Raw genomic sequence first — 8261 nt, forward strand, 5'->3', positions numbered from 1 at the left:
AGATTTCAGTAGATTTTCCTATTATGTGAACCCTATTAGATTAGACTGACTTAGAATTGTAACAAAATGTGTGACTAATTTATGGAGTGTGGTTTTAATTTAATTTAATTTCTTTTTAATTTTATGATATTTTATTTCATAAAATTGTTCAAATATTTATTGTATAAACTGCATGCTATTTCATTTGTGTGATTTTTATTTTATTGAAAAGTATATTCTTAAAATATATAGCCAGAAAGAATTTTTTTAGATAAGGTTAATAAAGATAAAACAAATTCTGAAACAAGTGTCTTGTTTATATTTTTAAAACTCTAAATATATGTAGTTTAAATTTTTTTTATATATAATACAGCTTTTATATATACACACAAATGGAGAAAATAACAAATCGAAAAAGTTTTTTTTCAAGGGGGAATGAATTTTTATTTTTTAATAAAAATTTCTTTTGTTAAATAAATATTAACTTTTTTAAAATAAATTATAATCCTGCTAAATTTGTGAACTGAAGAAAATTTAAAAGCAAAATCGAGTCCGATTATAATTAACGGCGAAAATATGATCTGCGCCAGGAGCTCTTGATGCTAGCTTTCCTGCATTACACCTTCAGCGCTAAAAGCTCGTTACCATTCAGCATTGATAGTACGGGAAGTTTCCCTTCTTCATGCGAAGCTATCAAATTCAAGATGGTAAGTACTAAGTGTCTGAAAAATGCATATTCTAAATTTACAATAAATAGACTAAATGCCGTGAATTGAGTACAATTTATCTATTTGAGTGGTCCTTGTGTGAACAATTTTTTTTTAGGTTATTACTTTTATTAATTCAAAGATAAACGTATTTTTCATAATGGTTCTACAACCTGTTTCCAGATTCTCTGTTTTTAATTCAAAGATAAATTTTATTGCTTTGTGTATTATAAAATATTTCGAATGTTAATTCAACAAAGAACATCGAACTATAAAAAGGAGGTAATTTTTCCAATACTTCAAGTACAGTAATTTAACGATCTGATTCGTTTATTTTTTTATAACAAATTTTTTAGAATTTAATATGAAATAGTTATCTAAAACAGAGTTTTAACAAAATGTTTATCTGCTGAATTTTAAATGAATTAAGCAAAAAAAAAATTGTCACCTTCTTTTATACCAAGTACTGAATTTTTTTCAATAAAATATGTAAGAATATTTTTTTTTTAAATTTGGAGAAAATATTTCTTTTAAAGATTTTTGATTGAATGTAAATAGCAGCTAATTTAAAAGAAATTATTATCTTTTCTCATATATTCTTTAATTAAGGTTTCAGATTCTATACTTCAAGTTAAGCACACATTTATTACAAATCTACTTGATTTTTACAGTATATAATTTTCACGTTTTAAAAATTGTACAAACTTTATTGTAAATTCTCCACTTTTATCGAACATTATCTGAACAGTTGTAAGAAATTTTATCAAAATTAAAATACATTGTGTTGTGAAAGATTCCTTCAAATATTATAATTTTTATTTTTAATTTTTTTAAAAATTATTTTACTTCATTGTTGCTAATTTGAAAGATTAATATATAAAAATTATATATGGTATCATGTATCACTGAAATATTCATTTCTCTATTATTGTAAGATCCTGCTTCGAAGACGCAGAACAAACGAAAACATCCTCCTTCAGTCAGGACGATTGACTCTTTTTTTAATAAAAAACCTAAATTTGATACTGACAAAACAAACGATTCATCCGTTTTATCTCAACCATCATCTTCAAAAGAGACGGAAGCTTTTGAAAGTTCTACTGATAAAAATGCAGAGAGTTCCCCAGATGTTTTTTTTTTGCTGAAAAGAGAATTGAGTCGCAGCAACAAGTTGAATTTTTTTCAGATGTTGGGTTTTATACAAATGACAATGATTTAGATGATTTTAAAAAGGCTTCTTTACTCAAACGTCACTGGTCACGTCCTTCGGAGTATAAGCTCCCTTGTTGTATTGTCAATAAAAAAGGAAAACCAACTAAAAAATAAGATCCCCCTTGGAAAAATTTCACTGGCTGATGGTTCTATCTCAGAAAGATCAAGGACTTTATTACAAGTATTGTGTTTTATTTGCTAAAGGGTTATTTCAGACAAACACTTCTCTTAAAAGAACCTTTAAAGGACTTTGATGACTTACTTGGAAAGAAGGGCAAACTTATAATTCATGAACAAAACCAGTACCATCAACTGGCTGTTGAAGCAGGAAAAATTTTTTTTGTTGACGTATCATCAACCTGGACTTGATATAGTTAATCAATTGGACACTCATCGACAGGCTCAGATTACAGAAAATCGGGAGCGTTTAAAACCAATTATTAAAACAATTATCTTCCAGTGGTCGCCAAAATATACCTTTACGAGGACACAGGGATGACGGAAATATTTTTCAATCTAATATCAACAGAACTAAAGAAACTGAAGATTCTGTGATAAATGATGGAAATTTTAGAGCACTTCTGAGCTTTAGAATTGATGCAGGTGACACGAAATTACAGTATCACTTGGAAACTGCTTCAGCTAATGCTACTTACATCAGTAAAACAGTTCAAAATCAAGTTATTGATGTCTGTAAATTAAAAATGCAGGAAAATATACTGAATCGAGTAAAACAGGCTGGAATTTTCTCTATCATTTTTGACGAAACAACTGATATTTCTCACAAGGAGCAGTTAAGTTTATCTTTTCGCTATTTTTACAGTGGAGAGGTCAGAGAGGATTTTATCACATTTTGTGATGCATACAAAATGATTCAATCTGTAGATTTGAATGAAGAACCTCGACTGACAGGAATTGCCTTGGCTAATATTGTTTTGGAAATTTGCAGGAATTTTAATGTAAACATAATCAAATGTGTCGGAGTTGGTACAGGTAGTTGTACTGTCATGGCTTCGGACGCAAAAGGAGCTGTTCAAGAAATAATTAAAACTGCTATTTATGCAAGACGTTGCCCTTGTAACAACCATCTTTTAAAAAATTCTATTAGCGAAGTCGTCTAAGGTTTCTGTCATCCGCAACACATCTGATACAATGAGAAAAGTTGTTGCATTTTTTAATGCTTCATGAAAAAGACACTTAACATCTAGTGATGGATTAGATGGATCAGCACTCCAAGGAATTTGTGAGACACGTTGGGTGGAAAAACACGATGGACATTTGCAGTTTCAAGGAGATTCTTTATCCAAGATATGTAAGGCTTTGAATACAATTTCAACTTGGCAGGATGCTAAAACAGCTTCAGATGCTCAATCCTTACTATATACTTTGCAAAACTCAGATTTCATCATTTCAACATTTTGTCTCTGTGATGTCTTAGGTAGATATTATGCTTCAAGAAATTTAAATCGATAATTTTCGTTTTTTAATTAGTATTCTACAGTGTATCATTATCGTGAATAATATTTATTGTTTTATTTTTCATTTCAGGAACAACAGTACCGCTCAGTCGTCTTCTTCAAACTCCATCCCTGGACTTAAAAAGGGCCACAACCGCTTTGACTGATACTATTACTATTCTCGAGGATAAAAGAAAAAGGGCCGATGATGTTTTTCAACAACTGTTTTCTGAAATTCGAGACGTTGCTGAACAATTAAATGTAGAGCTGCGACCAAAACGTTTAGTTTCTCGACAAACACAAAGAAATAATAATCATCCAAACCAGACCCAAGAAGAATATTTTCGGAAGGCTATTTTTTATTCCTTTATTAGATAATATTTTAACAGATTTAAAGGACAGACTTTCCCCAGATGTGATGAAACTTTTTAATCTACGAGTTTTTTTACCTCATCAAACTGTTACAGAAGAAGATCTTACAGCTGTTCGTGAACCTGCCGAGTTTTATAAGAATTTCTTAAATGCTTCCGTAAAAGTTTTGGAAACAGAATTTCGTCTTTGGGTGGCAAAATGGCAGCGTGAAACAGAAGCAGGACTCGAAGTGCCCAACGATCTTTCTAAGATTATTAATGCCTGTGACATCGATTTGTACCCATTAATCAATATGTTGTTGAGAATTTTAATAACTCTGCCAGTTAGTGCAGCAACAGCAGAACGTTCCTTTTCAACTCTTCGAAGTCTCAAAACTTGGTTTAGAACAAATCAAAATCAAGAACGACTAAATGGACTCGCGTTATTAAACATTCATCGAGAAACTGATTTGGATGTTGAAAAAAATCATTGACAGATTTGCCATAGTTTCTAAAAAACGCATTACATTTATTATTTAAAGATTTTGAATACTTAAATTATTTATGTATTCAGGGGTCGCATTCCCCCTAGAATTTCTAAAACTATGTACAAACCCTAAAATTCCTAAAAATCTGATTAAATTTTGTTGGTGTTCCTAAAAAATTAGAGTTATAGGCTAAATATAAATAAAAAAGCAATAATCTAAAATATAAGGATTTAACTACCTTAATTAAAACTGTTTTAATTTTGCCACATGGGAATTCTGATCTTGAGAGAGGTTTTTCGATAAATAAAGCAATGCTTAATGTGAGTCACCATGAGAATACTATTATGTCTTTTAGACTAATCAAAGATACCATTCGAAATTTTGGAGGAGTGTTGAAGATCACTACAACACTATTGAGGGCAGTAAAAGAATCTCACAAATCATATCAAGAATATATTAGCAAAATGATCATAATTAATTTGTTTTTCTCTAACTTCTAATATAAATTGCTGATTTGAAATCTAATAATATCACACAATAGTTTTTCTTAATTAGGTAAGGTAAAGGGTAATGATGAAGTTTTGATTAAGAAGGTAGAAATCAAATAAAAAAGTATTCTATTTTAGAGAGGACGGTTCTTTTTTTAAAAATTACTATAGAATCGAAATAGAATTTTAATTTATTATAATAATTTTAATTAAAAGTATGCAGATTATTTGTTCTGATTTTTCGAACAAGTTTTTTAATACTTTTATTGTTTATATAAACATCGCAGAGGATGAGAAAGGGAATTGTTTACAGTATATGTGACTTTAGATAGCAAAATTTTTGTCATGATTTCCGTCAATTTCATCTGACATTAAACTTTGGAAACTTTTCTGTGTACTTTAATAGTACATATAAGCATCAGAGATATGAGAATTTAAATTGTTTAAAGTATATACAATTTAAGACAGTATTATTTTTGTTAATATTTAAGTTGATACTGTTTTTATACTTCATAAATGATTAAATAATTTTCTGTATACTTAAACTGATAAGGATAGGAAAGAAATGAAATTGAGAATATTTTTAATATATATATAGCTTATAATAATTTTAAGTTCGTAAAGTTTCGTCAGTCAAATGTTCCTTAATTTTTTGTTTGGCGTTGCATTTTAATTTACGAATTGTTTTGGATTTAATAAATTATATTTAATTTTTCCAAGTTGGTGTTAATTTATTTTATTCTTTTGATTTATTCTCTCTTTTGCCTGTTCCTGAATTATGCACTTAATTTTTGATAGGTAATATGTAAAGTTTAAATTTCATTTTTACACTTTAGAGATTTCATTCTTGACTTAATAAATTTCAGAGCTTTATTTTATGGCTTGCAATTATTTATGATATGTGTGGATGAATTGTAATAATCTTCTGTTATGTAATAAACTACCATGTGATCTGTTTTTATCCTAGCAAAATCATATATTACCCCTAAAATTAAAAACATTTTTGAAAAAAGTTATCCTAAAGTTTTAAAAAACCTTGCTGCTACCCCTGTGTATTGTTCCATTGTTCATTATGAAAAAAAAAATAAAGGAGAAGACTAGCATTAAAAACCCCAGTTTTTTTTTCTTCAAAAAATATTTAAAAAAAAAATGTTTTTATAAAAAAATTAATTGTGAGGGGGGGGATCTGAGTCCATGACCCCCTCCCAGGAAAAATTTCTGGATCTGCCCCTGTTCTTTGGAACATTCTAGTTCTATATCCTCTCATTCCTTCTGCGGCTGTTTTCCCATATTGATTACTCACTTAAAAAACTTTTAACTATAAACTAAACACACTATAAAAAAAATGGCACAGTTTTGTATAAAAAGTGTGCATTAATAGTGGAAGAACTGGTTTAAACTAGTTGACTTAGGATGCATTAGCCCTTGTTTAGATTCCTAGAGTCAATTTTTAATGGCCAATCTCTCAATTTTGTGTAACTGAGGGGGCATTTAGTTTTGTCCTCCCTGTTATATGAGAAACTTTAAAATTGTTAATTTTTTTCTTCCTCAAAAATATAACATAATATGATTGTACTAATAGATTTTATTGTAAAAATCAGTTATTAAGTTAAAAGGTTAAGTTAAAGGCAAAGGTGGTAATGAATGAAATAAACTTAAAAGAAAAATTGTAACAAAGGGGGCAAATAAATATTTGAGATAATTTTTGACTTGAAAAACAAGAAATTTTTTTTGACAGAAATCACTTTACAATTAGCAAATCAGGTACAATTTTACAATATAAATCAAACTATGCGCAAAATCGTAATATTTTTAATAACTTATTCTTTTTTAAAATCGAAATTTTTTTAATAGAATAAGTCGAAATCATGAATGCTCTCTATCTATGAAAAATTTTACTATAATCATGCATAAATCAAAAAAATAACTTTTGAATTCATAAATCACAAAAAATTTCCTTTGAAATGATACCAAATACATGGACATTGAACCATAGCTCAACATTTTACTGGATTTTAAAGACTGTCAATTAGATATTTGGTGAAATGTAAAGTAGTTTAGATCAGATTAAAATTTTTTTTAAAAAATGACTCTGGGCAGAACAAACACTTCATTATAATACACTAAATATATATTTAATGAGTTTTAAAACCACTTGTATTTAAATAAACATAAAAGTAAAAGGGTAAAATTGAAATATGTTTATTACCAGCAAATTATTTTTTGTACTGTTAATGGAAAATTATAATTTAAAAATTTATAATTTAAATATAATAATCTACAAACAATAAAAACTTCATTAACACTTAAAACTGTCTTTAAAAATATCACAATCCAGAGAATAGATTTATAATAACATTAAGTTCTAGCAGAGAAAGAAAAACAAATTTAAAAAACATAGGACAACCATTTAAGTGATTGGTTGCAAATTTAAGCCTGGTGCCTTTTACAAATATGAAGGAAAAAGCATTTTTAATTTATTAGATTTCAAAAAATACTAAAGTTTGAGAGAAGTTTTTTTTCTTCTACACTTGAATCTGGGGGGGGGGGATTATTTGATTTAAAGAATTTTTTGTAGTACACTCATTGTAAAGGTGCTCTCGCAATTCCATGTAATTTATTTTTTAAAGTTAATTACATTTCACAATTTAAATATACTATTATTTCATTAAAAATTTTAATATATTACCAAAGCACTTTTCGGTATGCTATTATTTTAATTATTTAAATTGTTTAAGTTAAAATTATTAATTGCTTGAAAATTAATTCTCATATTTGCGATTTTGTTCACATTTTTTTTACTATGCTTGTTTCATTATCCTTCGAATTAATCAGGCGTGAATTTCCGAATCAAAATGCTCATCCAACATTAAAAAGAGTCTTAACCAATTCATTCCTTTAGAATTTAGATATGAAAAAATAATTTTTTTTAAGTATTTATTCTAATCTTTTTTCTTCTTCTTTCTTCATTAATCTTTAATATTTTCCATATTTTCTCTACATTTTTAACTTATGTGCATAGATATATATATATATATTGTTAGTTCAGACACTTCCATCCAAAATTCATACACACACCATCCTTGCAGCAAAAAGGAATATACACAAATGTAATAGAGTCATTCCTTGACAAGATAAGTAAGAATACTCACTACATATTCATCTTCATGGCCTTCATTATCCTCTGGCTCTTCACTGTTTGGATCACAATCTTTTACTAAGTACTTTAATATGTTACTCAATGTTCCAAGTACTGAAAGAAATTATAAGTTTCAATACAAGTACACAAAACGACTTGCTTTTTAACACAAAATTAAAAACACTTAGATAAATCGTTAATGCCAAAACTATATTAAGCATTGCTCTCTTAGAGCAATACTTTAGCTGACCTGACACTGATGTTAAAAATTTTAATTAATTAGCAAAAACATATTTAATTAAGAAAAATTTTATTTTGAAAAATATTGTCAAGCTATTATAGGGTATACATATTTCCTAGCTTTTAAAATTTCTTCATTTCATCAATTTATAATACTTTTTAACTGGGTGCGTAGCCAAATCTTTCAACAAAAAATAAGCA

General features: G+C 27.8%; 1 pseudogene; it reads left to right on the forward strand.

The window, feature by feature from the left end:
• Positions 1–661: 661 nt before the first annotated feature.
• Positions 662–4245, forward strand: LOC107442321 (52 kDa repressor of the inhibitor of the protein kinase-like; annotated as a pseudogene).
• The last annotated feature ends 4016 nt before the right edge of the window (positions 4246–8261 follow it).

The sequence above is a fragment of the Parasteatoda tepidariorum genome, chromosome 9, assembly GCF_043381705.1.
Source record: "Parasteatoda tepidariorum isolate YZ-2023 chromosome 9, CAS_Ptep_4.0, whole genome shotgun sequence".
In the NCBI taxonomy this organism is placed as follows: Eukaryota; Metazoa; Arthropoda; class Arachnida; order Araneae; family Theridiidae; genus Parasteatoda; species Parasteatoda tepidariorum.